Raw genomic sequence first — 17,620 nt, forward strand, 5'->3', positions numbered from 1 at the left:
GATGGTGATGGTTACTGAAGATCTTATGACAGACTTTGCCACTCTTTGCCACTGTCACCGATGTTGATCCTGCCTCCCGTAAAGGTGCCACCGAGGACTGCTACCACTTCCTCATCCCCAGGCTCCAGGAGGTCCTCCACCTCTTCTTTGCTAGGCTTGTGGTCCCTCCGCACTCAGTCATCACCTCCACCAGGGGCAAGAAGAGTTTCCCAGAGGCTCACAGCCAGAGATAGAGCTGACGCAGTGGTGGCACAAGATGATTAGAATGGCAGCCAGGAGCCTCCATCGCATCATGAACACCCAGAGTGTCTCCTAGCCCGGGACAAACGCATCTCCCAGAGGAAGAGCCAACTCTTGTCTAGGCACGATAAGAACGTGCGTTCGCTAGGGGGAGCTAGAACTTCAAGCGTCCCCACCGGGATCCTAGACCCTGTAACTGCAGCCACCAATCTCACACCAAAAGAAAACCAGGCCATGGCCATCTTCTCCTAGGTCCTCTGGCTATAAAGTATTGTTTTAACCCCCACTACATCCCACTGCATGGTTCAAAATTTGGAAAGGTGTACGCCAGGGATGTGTCCTATCTCCATATCTTTTCAACCTATATGCAGAACAGACTATCCGAGAGGCTGGGCTCTGTGAGGAGAAGTATGGCGTCAGGATTGGTGGAAGATCTATTAACTATCTGCGTTATGCAGATGACACAACCCTGCTTGCTGAAACTGAGGAGGACGTGAAATGCTTGCTGCAGAGAGTCAAGGACTGCAGACTTCAGTATGGATTGAGGCTCAATGTCAAGAAGTTTCTCACCATTGGACCAGTTGGCAGCATCAGGATAGATGGTGAAGAGATTGAGATTGTTTACAACTTTAGTCCGCTTGGCTCCATGGTCAACATTCTTGGCACCAGTAGCCAGGAAATACAAAAACGTATTGTGATGGGAAAGTCTGCTGTTAGGGACTTCTGGATACTGGAGAGCAATGGTGTCATTCTGGAGACTAAGGTGTGTCTGATACAGGCTTTGGTTTTTGCAATCACTTGTTGTTATGCATCAGAGAGTTGGACAGTGATTAGGGAGGATAGAAGGAGAATTGATGCCTTTGAGCTGTGGTGCTGGAGAAGAGTATTGAATGTACCATGGGCCGCCAAGAAAACAAACAGATTCAGCCTGCAGAGGGTTAAACCAGGCTGCTCCTTGGAGGCAAGGATTCTGAGGCTTCATCTGACATACTTTGGACATGTTGTGAGGAGGTACAGGTCCTTGGAGAGAGACATCATGCTTGGAAGGGTGGAGGGACGGTGCAAGAGGGGAAGACCCTCTATGAGGTGGATTGATTCAGTGACTGGGGTGATCGGGATGAGTGTGTCAGAGGCAGTGTGATTAGCACAGGATAGAGCAGGGTTTAGGGCTGTTGTACATAGGGTCACTATGAGTTGCAAGTGACTTGACAGCACATAACAACAACATCCCCTCTAGCTTGCATTCCTGTTTCTCAGGTGTTGTAGATGCACATCAGTTAGTTACATCTAACACATCATTTCCTCTGCCCAACTTCAGACAGCATAGCTCAAGGTGTCTCAGACTTGAAGACTGCTTTAATAGGCAAAGATTCTTTCCAGAAGAGTCTCTCTAGCTGAATCCTGAATCGTTCTGTGACATCACTGTTGTTGTTGATTGCTTTCAAGTTGAGCATGACTCATAGTAACTTTATGAATAAAAGGTCTCAAGCCCCTCTACAACTATTGACATTGATCAAAGTTCATAGAGTTTCCAGAGGTATGTTATTTATTTAGGAAGTGGATGCTACTCCTCCTTCTACATGACACGAATAGGTAGCTATCCTGTAATATTACTGTTTGGAACCCTGGTAGCATCTCTGAGGGAAGAACAAGGGCAGTTTCTTATAAATGTGTGGTCTCACAAGCCCATGGAGGATTAGCCTCACTGACATGGAGCTGACAGAGGTTAGTTTGCTTTGGTTTGGGCGCAGAAACCCTCCTGGTTGCAGTCTTGTGTAATAGGATTACCTGTCCCACAGTTTCCATCTAAATTTGGGTTTTACAGCCTTCACCACTTATATGAGCAGATAGGACTTGGATGTGATTAGGTTTAAATTATTATTTCAGTGTATATTTAAAAATGATCCGTTTCTTGTTTGGGACAGGATAGTAGATTCCTTCCCCTTGTATCAGATTCATAGACATCCGTTTGCCCTTTGGGAGCTCATCTAGTGAAACTCACCACCACTGAACATTCCCCTGCATTGTGTGCCGAGCTTCTGCCTTCTCTCTTGCCCCTGTGGGAGGTTCTTTCCAGCATCCTTTCCCTCTAACAGTTTGGTTCAGAGTTTTTCTCCTTTTCCGAAGTCTCTACTGATCCTGCGTGCTCTGGGTTCTTCTCATGTTGAGACTGTGATCGAAGTGTGTGTCAGTGACACCCTGTTAAGTGGTGTCTGCAACCTAGCTTCCTCAGTTAGAATCTCCTCTGGGGAGGCTGACCAAGTTGAGCCTCACAAATCAACCCAGAGGCATCCTGGTCAGAGTGAGTACCCAGAATAGGGATGGGCAGGGCAGTTGTATCTTCTAGCACTTCTGAGGAAGGCCTTGACTTTTTGTTTCTTGTAAGATCACTGTTTAGAATGACGTGAAATCTCATTATACAGTGCTAATTGGGGGTATGGGAGGGAGTTGATAGATAAACAGTTTGAATTCAGGGAAATCTGAGGAAACATTTGTTTTAGTTATGTAATAATCACTGTTTTTAAAATAAGGTATTACCTTTTGGGACCTATTTTAATGCCTTGATAAGAATTATTCTAAATAGTCTAAAAAGTACTAATAAAACAGCACCTTCATCCCACCCCCTCTTGTTTCTTTGTATTTTAGCTCTCCATTGTTGGGGAATTGCCTCATCATCATATTGCAGGAACCCCATGATGTTTCAGAGCCAAAATAAAAGCCAAACCTATTGCTGTGGAGAGAATCCTCTTAACAGCCCTAGAGGACAGAGTCGAATGGCCCCATAGAGTTTCCAAGAGTGTAATCTTTATAGAAGTAGACTGCTACATCTTCCTCCTGTTTAAAGCAAAAAACCCCTCAACTTCAGAAATTGCTAGTGAGTCAGTTCCGACCCTTAGTGACCCTTCACTTGAAGGTGAATCTTATTGGAAGGAGACTGCATTATCTTCCTTCCAAGAAGCAACTGGTGGATTTGAATTGTCAACCTTCCAGATAATATAGCCCAATACTTTATTATTTTGCCCCAGTACTCTTATTGTTTGAAGCCAGTTAGTTTTAATTCTGCCAGGATGGCGGTACATCTTCAGTGAAAGCACTGTTCACAGAATTTTTCCTGAGAGAAATCATAATTGCTGAGCACTTGTCCAGTGCCAGGAGCCTGGATGTGCTAAAATGTCCCATGTCCTAGCAGCCTAGAGTGGTAACAGTGATGATGGCTGTGTTTATTGGTGCTGTCCTGCTACCAGACCGAGTGTTTTGCACTCCCATTGATTTCATCCTTTCACCAGCAATCCTGGGACAGGTTCTGTTTTTGAGCTGAGGAGGGATAAGTGATGAGTGACACAGCTGGGACCTGAACCAAGACCTGACTGGGCACACTCCCCTTAATCCCACACTGTATTGAATCTGATAACCAGTAACCAGGGCCAGTGGGTTGACCCTAGCTTATGGTGTGCATCTGTGCAGCCGAGTGGAACTTGGGGCCATAGAAGTTTCATCATTGGTTTTTGGATCTCGATTGCCAGGTCTGTCTTCAGATCTCTGGATGAACAAGGACCTGTCGATTTGTCAGCTAGAGGCGTTCACTGCAGCATTCTGGGACTTCCTTTGTCTAATTAAGAATATGGTAGCAAATGCATTGGTTTCCAGCCCATCATCCCCACCAGAGTTTGCCATTAGGTGTTCATTTTTTCAGGATCATTGATTGGATCAAGTTTTTCCTTGTATCCAGTTTTGACTTTAAAAGCAAACTCATTACCTTAGAGGTAGTTTCAACTCATAGAATCCTATAGGCTTTCTGAGGCTGTAAGTCTTTACAGAAGCAGATAGCCAAGTCTTTTTCCTGGGAAGCAGCTGATGGGTTTGAACTGTTAGTCTTTTGTTTGCAGCACAATATTTAACCCACCATACTAAAGGCTCCATAGTTTTCACTTAGGGGTTAATGATTCTTTCTGTAAACTATTCTAGGATTGTTGAGTAAAGGTGTCTAGTTCTTGAAAGACTTAAAGGAAAACATCAGAATAGTTAGTATAATAATAAGACCAAAAGAAAAGCTAAAGAAATGATGAAACATCTCAACGAAAGAGAAAGAGGCTTTTTGTACAGCAGATAAAGGGGTACATTGATGTTGTTATGTTCCGTCCAGTCAACTACAGCTCATTGGAACCCTGTGAACATTGACTCTGAACCCTCTGCACTGTCATATCCGTTCCTCAGTCTCTGATATGCTTAAGCCCGTTTTTACAGTCAGAGTGTCAAGTCATCTTGTTGAGAGTCTTCCTTTCTTCTTTCCACCTTTCTCAGAATGATGTCTTTTGACATCATTCCTGACAACATGCCCAGAGTATGTTTGATAAGTGTCACCAGGCTTGCCTCTATAAGGGAAAAAAAACTATCCAATGGAGGGGAGTTTAATGCTTGGAAATTGAGAACTAGGAATATACAGTAAAGTAGCCCCAAAGCCTTTGTCTAGTTTATTGTAGCCTTTTGCTACTTTGTAGGCTAAACATTTGATTGTTGACCAGAAGGTTGGCCATTCAAACCCACTTGCTGCTCCATAGGAGAAAGTCAAGGTGGTTTATTCTGGTCAGAATTACTGAGCTAGAATCAACTTTGCAGTAGTGGATTTGGAATTCCCCCTTCCCTTGCTCTTTATGTTGTTGTTGTTGTTTTATTAAATTTAATGAAAATTTGCAGAGACTTTGGCTTTTCATTCATTGTTGCACTTTTCTCCCTGCCCACCCCTCCCCCAGTACACTCTTCTCTTTGAAAAGTAGAAGAAAAATTCTTTCATTGTTTTACAGTCCCTTCCCCCAGGTCCACCCCACTATGCAGCCTTCATTCTGGACTCCTGTCACTACAATAATACCTAATCACATATCCCTTTTAAACAGTTTTCTCCCTCATCTGATTCAGTGCAGTAAACATTATTTATCCTATCCTTCTCAGTCTCCCCCTAACCCCGATGTCAGTCTTCTTTTACAGCAGTGGTACCATGCAGTATTTGTCCTTTTGTGATTTAAATATTTCACTCAATATAATCCTCCAGGATCACCCATTTTGAATAATATTGCATGAGTTCCTTGTTTTTCAATGCAGTATAGTATTCCTTTGTGTGAATATACCACAGCTCTCTATCCTTTCATCTGTTGATGGGCACTTTGGTTTTTTCCAACTCCTTGCTATTGTGAACAAAGCTTTGATAAACATGGGTGTGCATAAATCTGTTTGCATGGCAGTTATGGTCTCTTTGGGGTATATTCCAGGTAGTGGAATTACTGGGCCAAATGATATCTCTATTTGCAACTTTTTGAGAAAGCACTACACCGCCTTCCACAGTGATTGCACCATTTTACACTTCCACCAACAGTGAATGAGGTTTCCAGTTTCTCCACAATCTTGCCAGCATTTGTTGCTTGCTGTTCTGTTAAATTTTGCTAGTCTTAGTGGGGTGAGATGATATTTCATAGTTGTTTTGACCTCCCTCGGTCTTTTACCATTTCACATAACCTTTTGTCTGTGCACCAGTCTTAAAATGTTCAATCCCATAGAAGTCAAGAATCAGCAGGGGTTTGGGTGAAGTGAGCTAAAGAGAAGGGTGCAGAGAATAATGTTACACTTGCAAAGAATTCATTAGTGAATATTGTTCTTTTTGTTTCTATTTGGAGAATGTGAAAAGTGAATACTTTCTATCTTTGCCAGGCAAGTAACTTGTTAGAGTTGCTATTGTATCCACTGTAACCCTTCCTTCCTTCCTTCCTTCCTCCCTCCCTCCCTCCCTCCCTCCCTCCCTTCCTTCCTTCCAGCACTGGCATCCTCTTTCTCCAGTGCTTAGTACAGAGTGGCCATTGGGTGGACAGTAGATAGCAGCATAGCCTCATTCCCTGTCCTCATGGAGCTTACACTCTCCTTAGTGACCCTGAAAAGCCAAAGTATAATTTAAGACTCACTTGTTATATTTATAGAGGATAAGAGATTGTTAAGTTGGTTTGTACATATTTGGAGGGGAAAAATCAATTTTGTCAATACACAGGCATGAAAACCAAAACTTGGGGCTCCATATTCCTGTGTGTGTCCACATTCCTGTGTGTGTTTATGCACTAGCCTGCATGTGTATGCCCTTTGAATTGAAGTTTAAGAGTAATTGGCTTCAGTCATTCACATAAATATTTAAAAATAACATTTTGCTGTGCTTTCAATCAGTTTACAAAGCAAATTAGATTCTCATTTCAAAATTTCTACACAGATTTTTTTCATCAGTTACATACAGTTTTCCCACAATGTGTCAGCATTCTATTTAATTCTGTTCTTGTTGTTCCCCCTCCTTCACATAGATTTTAATGGCATCACCGTCCCTACATTATACCAGTGCACTTCCTGCCCATTCCCTGTGATCCCTGCTTCCATTCCTCCTCTCTGAGTTCTTCCTGCCTGCCTACCGCACTTTGTCCTTGGGTGCTGCCAGTGTGAACTTGTGTGGATGCTTGCTGGTCTATCTGATGTTTGACCAAAAATTGAGCTGCAGGGGTGAGGACTAGTTCCAGACCCAAAGCATTTCTTAAGCAGGAAAAAGGTATTATGATGTAAAATGGAGACTTTTGAAAACCCGAAGAACGTGTGTTCTGTGGAAGATGGGCATGACCAGTGCCTTAGAGACCCCAACAGACTAATTAGGCTACTAATGTAGAGTGAGTCCATCGTCAAGTAGTAAGTGTTTTTCAGAGTTCGTGAGTAGTGTGGTCCTTTTTTAAGGTGAAACTATGTTCTCTGAGTGGCTCAAAGAATTGTCATTTGGCATACATGGGGCTCACCAACTTGTGTTTCAGTGTTTAAAGGTGGGCCGCTACCCCAAATATAGAAACATTTTTGCAGTTCCCCTTGATGGTGTTAAGACCATCATCTCTTCGCCAAGTTGATGGAGATGTGCTGTGACTTTTTCCCTTGATAAGGGGAGATTTTGTGACTAAAAGGCTAGTGGTTTGAATCCACCAGCTACTTCGTGGAAGAAAGATGACAGTCTTCTGAAACATGATGGAGTGTCTCCAGGAGTCAGTTCTGGGTTTGGGTTTGAGTTTAAGCCTCTTGTGTATTCCCTGAGCATAAGTCCAGCATACAAGGACTCACACATGCCAGCCTCTGCAAGCTCATTCTTGGCTTGTCCCTTGGCTTTCATTGTTTCTTTGTGAGTGCTCTTTTGCTTTATCATGCAAAGAGTGACAAAAAAAATAAATAATAATGAGGTGGCATCAGCAAAGGGAAGGGCATCAGAGGTAATAATGGCTTTCAGCTTCACTGCTGATGATTCAAATTGCTGTTACTCCATTCACTGCCTGTTGGGGCACTTTGGTGTGTAGAAAGTACTGCTGTGCTGTGTGCAGCATCCTGGCTGCCTTTACCTCTTTCTATCAGTTTTAGTAGCAAAGGAGAAAACTCATTACCCTCACTCAAGTCGATGCCAATTCATGGTGACTCTCCATCGAGTTGTCAAAGCTGTAAGCATTTGTAGGAGGAGCTCGTCTCATCTTTATCCTCAGGAATGCCTGATGGATTCAAACCACCAGCCTTTCTCTTAGCAACCCAGCCTGCAGTACATTGCAGCAACAGGGCTGCTGTTTTGAACAACAGTAACATCTCATTACTGTCAAGTTGAAACTCTTACAGCTGAGTTTCCAGTGAGTTTTCAGAAGCTGTAAATTGCACAGGAGGATATTGCCCGTTTCCTCCTACAGAGTAGCTGATGCTTTCAGACCATCTGCCTTTGTGTTGGCAGCACAACTGCACATTCACTAGACCACAAGGGGGGAAAGGTGCAATGGGGAGTGTGTATAGACTGTATAACTGTCTTTCACTCACCCAGCTTGCTTTCTGAAGAAAGTCACACCCTCTGTTTGGAATGCACACACTATCCAGTCTGGTGGGACAGCAGCCAGCTGGGAGGAGCAATGGGATTGACTAGGATGGGAACATGTGGCCATGGTGAGCAAACAGCAAAATGGAAATGAGTCAAAAGTAAACACACTGCTTGCAGTGATAGAAGTTCTGTGTGCATTTGAACCCGAGCTAGAATACAATGTCCATGAACACTCGTAAACTTGGGAGTAGTAAGATGGTGGTAAGTAGGTGAGATTTTTAAGTTAATAGTATCATTGAGTAGAATTTCTAAAAGCATAATAAAATTAAATATCCAGCTTCTGGTGCAGAGGACTCCCTGCAGTCCATCTTTGGGTCCCTGGAGTGTTACCATTTGGCCCTGCATTTGCAGGTGAAGATGTGGAGATGTCCTTCATCCCGGAAATGAAACTTATCTAGCAGAGATTGAGCACTTGTGTGGGACTTCTTGTCTTCTCTTGTTTTGTGTTACATCAAGAGCCTGGCACTCAGCCCTGAGGTCACCTCTGTGCTTCTTGGGGTTTGCCTGCTATCAGACCCAGCCGTCACTCTCAGCATAGTGCACAGAGATTTGTGGAAGAGCCCTTGCTGGAATTCTAAGTTGTCACTGGCAATTCTGATGGCCAGACAGCACAGCCAGGGCTTCCTTATCACCTAGGGAGGCTAGGCTCCGTTAGGGTTTAGATGGACTAGAGAGGAGGCAGTGATTATCACTCCTTTCTTTTGCAGCATGCCTTTCAGTGTCACACTCCTTTCAGTTTATGGATAAGTGCCTTAAAACTGCGTCACCAAGTCCAAGCAAAATTGTGTGTGCAGCGCCTCAGCCGAGCTGGTCCATTCAGTGCTAGAACTTCTGCAAAGGTTCTGGGTCTTTGTGGCATCACAGTCTCTGCGCAGAACCTTCCACTGGCGCTGAATAAAACCCACCACGGGGCAGATGAGTGTGGTGTCCCCAGCGTGGAGGTCAGCTAGGCGTGTTCTTGAGGGTCAGAGCCCTGGGTGGCGGCAGCCATGACTATGAGGGCCACTGGAGATGTGGGCGAGGGGCCCTGTGAGTACATTCAGGGTGCCCTAACTGGCCACCCCCCGCACGCCCAGCAGAGACAAGATGGTGAAGTAATAATAACATCCTGGGGTTGAAGCCCAGCGCCTCCACGGAGATGATCAAGAATGCATATCGCAAGCTGGCACTCAAGTTTCACTTGAACAAGAACCTGGATGAGGGTGAGAAATTTAAACTCATATCCCAGGCATATGAAGTGATTTCAGAACCAAAGAAAAGGGATATTTATGACCAGGGCAGTGAGCAGACAATTAAGGAAGGTGGTTCTGGCAGACCCATGGACATCTTCAACATCATGTTCTTTGGTGGTGGGGGACGGATGGCTAGAAAGAGAAGAGGCAAGGATGTGTGTCTGTAATTCTTGAAGATTTATATAATGGCCCCCAAAGAAATTGGCCCTCAAGAAAAATGTAATTTGTGAGAAATGTGAAGGTGTTGCAGGGAAGAAGGGCTCTTTGGAGACGTGCCCATGGTACAAAGGGCAGGGAATGCAAATCCATACTCAGCATCAGATGGGCATGGTGTAGCAGATCCAGACCTTGTGCATTGAATACAGGGCAAGCACATCAACCCCTAAGGACTGCTGTGAGAGCTGCAGTGGTGCCAAGGTGATCCAAGAGAGGAAGATTATCAAGGTGCATGTGGGAAAAGGTAGAAAGATGGAGAAGACGATCAGGAGCCTGAGCTGGAGCCTGTTAATGTCATAATTGTGCTTAATCAGAGGGATCATAGTGTCTTTCAGGGGAGGCCATGATTTGATCATCACTTTTTTTGTATCTTCAAGAAAACGATAAAAATACTGGATGATCCTTGTTACTACCTCCAAATCGGGGGAGGTTATAAAGCATGGGGACCTGAAATGTGTGTGCAATGAAGAGATGCCTATCTACAAAGATCCCCTGGAGAAAGGGACTTGGTTCATACGGTTTTTAGTACTCTTTCTTGAAAAACAATGGCTTTCTCCAGAAAAGCTTCCTCAGCCTTGCTCCCTCCTCAACACAGAATAAGGATTACAGATGACATGGATTAGGTGGAGCTGAAGGAGTTTAATCCCAATGAGCAGAACTGGGGGGCCTACAACAGGCCCTGGACTGGGCTGCAGTGCCAGACACCATGAAGCTTTAGGGCAAGGCCCAGCTGGACTAGCACAATAAAAAGTAAAGTTGGCACAGTGAAAATGGCATCGTTCTAATGGCCTTGTATTTGAGGCATTCAGCGTTCTCAGTTGCTGAATATCTTTTTTGGGTTTTCTTTGGTTGTAATTTAAATTCTAGCTTAATTTACATTTAAATGTTTTAAGTGTAAATCATCTCTAGTCTGCTTAGGAATCTGTTTCGTTTACACTTTCAGGGTATACTTCCAAGACACCAGTGACAGCACAGACACTTTGTACTTCCAGTGGCTTTGCTGTAATTGAGCTCCACCAGTAAAGCTCCAGAGAGCAGCACTCAGCTCCCTAGCAAACCCCAAGGTGCAAAGTGGCATCCGGCCTGTCTCTAGGTCTGTGCTTCCCTCTCCTTCGCCATGGTAGTTTCAGAGGGCATGATCTCAGGGCTGCTAACATTTCTGAATCTAGATTCTAGAAGTTCCTCCTAAAGATTAAAAGTACATCTGTCGGTCAGACTTGGCTCCTCATTTCTCCTCAGTCCCTTGGTTCACACCCAGTGGCTGTGGTTCCAGAGTAGCAGAGCCACCTTAGTTCCTACAGTTCTGTACTAAGTGGCTGAAATGGAGTATGTGTGTCTGATCATCCCTTGGAAGTTCCTGGACCTTCCAAGCCTTGTGTTTTAAATGACATGCTGATGTAACTGCTTGCCTGTGGCTCCCCATGCCTTGATGGTGTGAATGATTTTCTTTTGAAAACGTTTGCAATGTTTTACCATCAAAGTGCTTATTTGTAAAGAAAAATTAAACCTTCCATATTAAGCTGGAGGAATGCTGGCGATTTGGCCACCGGCACAGCCAACCCCTTCTTGACCACTAAGCCTGTATGACTTTAAGGGTCTGGAAAGTGTTTTCTGCTCCCTTCAAAAGCCTTTTCTGGTTGCACAGCCTTGCATTAAAAGGGTTTCCTGTTCATGGCATCATGTTTATTTACTATAAGTTTGGAAAACTATTTGTCCTGGTAGGTGAACTACAACTTCAATTTAGGGTTACCTCAACCTTTAGTTAGCCATTATTGTTCAGTCTTCCCATGACAGTCCTGGCGTAAATGGCTACCTTCTGAACTGCTGAGTTAAAGCTGAGGCTACTGTCAGTTCTACTCTTTTTATGTAGTACCTGAGACTTTGACTCAGAGCAGTGTCCTTTCTCAGGAGGGTCAAAGGGCAGATCAGACCATGGCAAGTAGGGTGAGCTGGCTAGAGAGGCCAAAGGAAGTATAGACAGATCAAAGGAAGTATGGACAGACCACCTACCATTTTCAGCCACTGGTCAGGTTTAAAAAAAAAAAAAAAAAAAAACCAAAACCAAAAACCCTACACCTGATTCTTCCGACTGACTGACTGATGTGAAAAATGAATTTACATATGGACCACAGCTCCAGGGTGTTCAGTGTCTGTGCTGTGACTTCCTCCTAAATTATTGCTAGAGAACTACTGTTTCATTGGTGATGGAGCAAAACTACATCCAGCTCTTTCCTTGTCATGTAAATGAATTTGGAGGGTGTTGCTTAAAATCTTAACCAGTTGTAATTTGTCACTTTAAAAAATAAAATGGACTGGTATAAGAAAAAGAAAAAGTGTTTGTGCATGTGAGCAAGGCCTGGAAGACAGGAGACATAGACCTGAGTTATGTTGGCAAGGATTTATGATCTGTTTGCTTATTACTTTTTTGCATGGATACCCTTGATGAACCTCCATGTTCAGAACAACACAAGCATCACATTCACATCTCTTAGAATTCCTTCCTCCTGGGCAGCAGCCCGAGATTGAGGGGCAGTCCATAAAATAGCTGGTTTGTGTTCTTCAGAAGGGTCTGATGAACTGCCCTGTTGTTGTTGTATGCTGTCGGAGAGCCTCTAGTAGATTTTCAGAGGCTATAAAATGCGTAAGAGAAGATTGCCCATATTTTCTTCTGTAGATAAGCTGCTGGGTTTGCCTGGCTTTGTTTGGATTGGCAGTACATCTGCTTACCATTAAGCTACCCAGAGTTCCCAGATGAACTGCCTTAGACATTTTTTTAATGAAATGTGCATAGAACTGAAGTTGGAAAACCAAGGACGACCTACATGAACAGAGCATCTGGTGGATTCACACTGTACACCTTCAAGACTCCTCCCATGCAGTTAAACTGCCTCTGAAAAACAGCTGGAGAGTCAGCTATGGGTCATTTCTAACTTTATGGTACCCAGTAACAATAATCTCCTTCCTACCAGAGAATCAAGGTATGACTCACCAAGTACACACAGACACAAACCTTCTCATTTAGATGCTCCATAACAACAACAAATCACATTGGAGGAGATTGCCCATCTCTCACTTGCAGAGCAACTGATGGATTTGAACCACAAAAGGGTCACTGTGAGTCCCAGGTGTGCCTGATAAAGGCCATGGTCTTGGCAGTCAGGGATGATAGAGAATTGATACCTTTGAGCTGTGATGTTGGAGAAGAGTATTATTGAATATGCCATGGACTGCTAAGAGAACAAGCAGGTTTGTCCTGGAGAGGGTGACACGGCTGCTCCTTGGAGGCAAGGATTCTGAAGCTTCAGCTGACGTGTTTTGAACATGGTGCAGGGAGGGACCAGTCCTTGGAAAAAGGCATCATGCTTGGGAGGGTGGAGGGACAGTGCAGGGGAGGAAGACCCTCGATGAGATGGATTGATTCAGTGACTGGAGTAATGGAGGTAGATGTGTCAGAGACAATAAAATTAGCACAGGATAGAGTGTAGGGTCGTTATGAGTCTTAGGTGACTGGATGGCACATAACAACATGAGTCACAGGTGACTTGACGGCACATAACCACCACCACCTTTGTATTGGTAGCTTCTTACGAGAGAGAGAGAATGAGAATATATGAATGAATCAGAAAGAGATCTGTCCCTTCCAGACCAAGGAATCCTCACCTAGGAGCCCCCCTTAATAAAGCTGCTTTAGCTTTCTTTCTCTTGTACCTTCTTCCTTGAGTCCTTGGCCTTACATCCCGTGCAAAAACCTAACATCCTGTTGCACGAAAACCGGGAGAGGAATCGAGGTGTGTTGCGTCCTCTTCTCTCTTTTGGGGCAAATGTGGTGCCCTCACTCTCTTTTGAACCTACCTACCAGCCAGCTCTCATGGTGTCAAGACATCAAATCAGTAAAAGAAATGACCAACTTGAACCAGCTGCTGTGACATCCATATGACATCCTGGCTACTGGTCCTGAGCCAGTCCAGTCCAGCCTCTGAGCCCCAGATTGTTCAGCAGGGAGAAGCTAGAATGAAGATACATTGCCCTTTTTCTCACTAAAGAGGCTGGGATGTCAGGCCTAGATCAAGGTCAAAGAGGAGAATGAAGGATTCAAAGAATATCACCATGTCAACAAAGGGCGTGAACAGCCTCACTCACTTCCCTTCCCTCCCTAAAAGACCCTTACTATAAAAACCTGCCCAGACCACCTTAGGGCTAGGGTGTGATTTTCCCCTCCTCAAGGAATCTCACCCCGGAGCCCCCCTTAATAAAGCTGCTTTAAGTAAAAGCTTCCTGGTCAGGAAAGCAGATGAAAGACCTCTTTGCGAATGTGTTCCCAAGCTCCTTAAGCCAAGGGAACATCTTCTATGGACATGCTATTTCTAAGTGAGTTAGGATACACTTCTGCCACAGTGTCTTAGTAGTTCCTCATAGTAGCTCTCACAGGCCAGCCATCTGGAAATCTTGAGGTTCCTGAGCAGCATGATTCTGAAGCTCAAAGGGATCCTTTAGCACGTGAGCGTCAGCTCCTCTCTCCCCTCTCTATTGCAAGAGGGTCATCCTTATTCAATGATCATGTCTGGTGAAGAAAAGGGATATTTCTTTCTGAATGTCTTATAAAAACTATCTTAGTAGACTCACCTTTAGAGTATTTAAAATGTCCTCTGTAAGGACACCAGATCAGATAAGATTTACAGCACAAGGATCCCAGGGGAGGGTCTTCATGAAACAGAATCAGCTGCACATCGTGGTCATTTTGTCTAGTCCCTCCTCCCTTCCTGCTGGAGAAGACCACCCTGTCTTGAAGGAGCTGGCTGCCATCTTGGAATCATGCCTTTTACAACAGAGAACAGGAGGATTTGTCTGTCACTAAAGGATCATTATGTGGTATGGTGCATAACTTTTTGGACTTCTAAGGAAAGGTTAGCAGTTTGAATCCACCAGCTGCTCCATGGGAGAAAGATGAACCATCTCTTCCTGTAAGGATTTAAAGCCATAGGAACCAGGTGCAAAGTAACCATGAGGCAGAATCTACTCAGTAGCAATGGAGATGAAGAAAGAAAAGAGTTTTAATTTTCAAGGTAGGCAGCTGGGTACAAGGAGAGGCTGGCATAAATTAACAACTAAAATAAATAGCTTCTTAACACTCACTTTACCAGTATATGCCTTTCAAGCTACTGTCCACTACATTATTTTTATTAGTTCTGATTATTTTCTACCTTGATGGCATTCTAGGCTATGCATTAGGCTGCAAACTGAAAGGCCAGCAGCATTTTTAATTCACCAGCTGCACGGAGAAAGAAAGATAAGGCAGGTGTCTCTTATTAAGATTTACAGCACAAGGACCCCAGGGGAGGGTCTTCATGAAACAGAATCAGCTGCAGGATTTAGGGTTGGATTCTTGTACTATTATCCTGTGTGCCATTTTGGCATATATCTTCTTAATTGTCTATGTTTTTAGTAACATAAGAACATTCTTACAAATTATCACTCATTGTCAAAAAAAAAACATTTCAAGATTGATCTTGAAGTACAATGCTGTTAGTGATAAGACAAGGAAGACCTGTTAGTACAACTGTTCTTCAGATATATGCACAAACCACAAAAGCCAAAGGTGAAGGAATTGAGAATTCCTACTGACTTTTGCAGTCTGAAATTGGTCAAGCATGTAGTTAAGATAGTAATAACTTGGAAACAAAGAGGAAGGACTGAGAGATGACCTTGACAGAAATGAGGCCAGAGATCACATGGTAGAATTTTATACAAGGCAATGATTTATCCATTGCAAATACCTTTAAACACACACGGCAACTGTGCACATATACTTATCTGAAGATCTGATCAGGAATCAGATTGACTATACCTGTGTCAGGAGTCAAAAACAAGGGCAAGGACTTACTGCAGAATACAGATCATCTGTTCCTACGGAAATTCAAATTGAAGGTGAGGAAAATCAAACAAGTTCACAAAAGCTAAAGGGTGATCTTCATATTACCTGAATATAAAGACCATCTCAAGAATACATTTAATGCATTGAAGACTACTGACCAAAGTAGTGTTATATCACGTGAGTTGTGATATAACATCAAGAACATCATCCATAAAGAAAAGATCATTTGAAAGACAGAAAGAAAAGAGTAAAATGAATGTCAAAAGAGACTCTAAAACTTCTTCGGTGTAGAGAAGTCATAATGAAGGGAAAAAATGAAGAAAGAGCTGAATATAAGATTGATGTGGTAGCTCAGGAAGACAAAGCATGATGTTATAATGAAATGTGCATAGAACTGAAGTTGGAAAACCAAGGACGACCTAAATGAAGCAGAGCATCTGGTGGATTCACACTGTACACCTTCAAGATTTCAGTGGAGTTTCTTGCCACTGGGCCACAAGAGCTCCCTATAAAAAGGAATTTGAGAAGATTGGGAATCCTGAACACTTATGCTTATGCTAAAATTAAACAGACCAAGACATTGTCCAAACAGAACAAGAGAACATGGTTTAAAAATTGTGCATCAGGGTTCTATAATTTTCCCGTATCTGTTCAACCTGTATGCTGAACAAATAATTGGAGAAGCTAGACTATATGAAGAAGAATGTGGCATCAGGATCAGAGGAAGACCCATTAACCTTGCTTACAGAAAGTGAAGAAAAAAAAAACAAAACACCTTAATGTGCTTATTGAAAAAGTCTTCAATGTGGATGACACCTCAATCAAGACAAAATCCTCACAACCTGACAAATTGGCCACATCATAATGGATGGAGAAAAGATGAAAGTTGTCATCAACTTAATTTCATGTGGTTCCACGGTCAGCACCCATGATAGCAGCAGACAAGAAATCAGAAGATAGGTTGCACTGAGAAAATTGGTTATCAGGGTCCTCTATAAAATGCTAAAGAGCAAGGATGCCAGTTTAAAGACTACAGTGTCTCTGATCCAAGCGTTGGTATTTTTCATTTGCTTCATATGCATATGTGAGTTGAACCAAAGTAAGAAAGACCTAGAAAAGATTGATGCCTCTTAAGTTCTAGTGCTGAGTATTGAACATACTTTGGACTGCTAGAACAACAAACAGCTGTGTCTTGGAAGAAGGACTGCTAGAGACAAAGATGGTGAAACTTGGTCTCACAAATTTGGGCTTATTGTCAGAAGGACCCAGTCCTTGGGAAAATAAATGATTGTGGGAAAGGGGAAAAGTCAGAAAGAGGAAGACCCTCAAAATGAGTGACTGCAGCAATGGTTTTGAGCATGACAGATCATGAGAATGGTAAAAGATAGGGCCAGATTCCATCCGGTCATTTACAGGGGGAGTGTAAGTCATAGTTGATTAGTTGGCACCAAACATAAGGGAGCTGTGGTGACCTAGTGGCAAGAAGCTGTGCTGCTGTCCCAAAGAGTTTGGATCCACCAGCTGCTCCATGGGAGAAAGATGGGCAATCTCCCATGCAATTAACTGCCTCTGAAAACCCGCTGGAGGGTCACCCATGGGTCGGTTTTGACTCAGTGCTACACAATAACAACCTTATTTGTCATAATATGCACAAGAGTTGACTAAGCTCTCCTGCCACTGGAGAGGGGAGTTGTGCTGCCTTAGGGAGCTTGGCCTCTCTGGCAGTTTGAATCCACCAATAACTCCAAAGGAGAAAGATGAGCGTTTTCCTTATGTGCAATTTACAACCTCTGAAACTTGATGGAAGGCCAGCCTTAAGTCAGTTCAGACTAGACAGCAGTGAGTTTGAATTTTAGGGATTTTGATAGATATCTTTTACAAAGTTACTTCTGCTGCTTCAACACCCAGAGAAATCACTTATTTCATGTATATTACACCTTGGATGTCTTTGATTTTTATCACCTACTTATGAAATCAGTTAGAGTTAGATTTATTGTCATTAAGTACTTGATGGTACCCTGTATATACATTGGGCGGCCAATGAAAAGTTCGAACCCACTGACCACTCTGAGGGAACAAGATGGGACATTTCTTCTCTATCCTTCAGTTTACCATCAGTCTGGGTCAGCTCAAAGTTAGTGGATTCCCCCC

At 43.4% G+C, this 17,620-nt stretch overlaps 1 protein-coding gene across 1 annotated transcript in view; it reads left to right on the forward strand.

Moving 5' to 3' along the window:
• Positions 1-17,620, forward strand: part of CREBBP (CREB binding protein) — a 164,566-nt gene that overhangs the window by 24,324 nt on the left and 122,622 nt on the right. The window lies entirely within an intron of this gene.

The sequence above is a fragment of the Elephantulus edwardii genome, unplaced genomic scaffold (genome assembly GCF_000299155.1).
Source record: "Elephantulus edwardii isolate Elephantulus edwardi_28Jun2011 unplaced genomic scaffold, EleEdw1.0 scaffold00209, whole genome shotgun sequence".
Taxonomy (NCBI): Eukaryota; Metazoa; Chordata; class Mammalia; order Macroscelidea; family Macroscelididae; genus Elephantulus; species Elephantulus edwardii.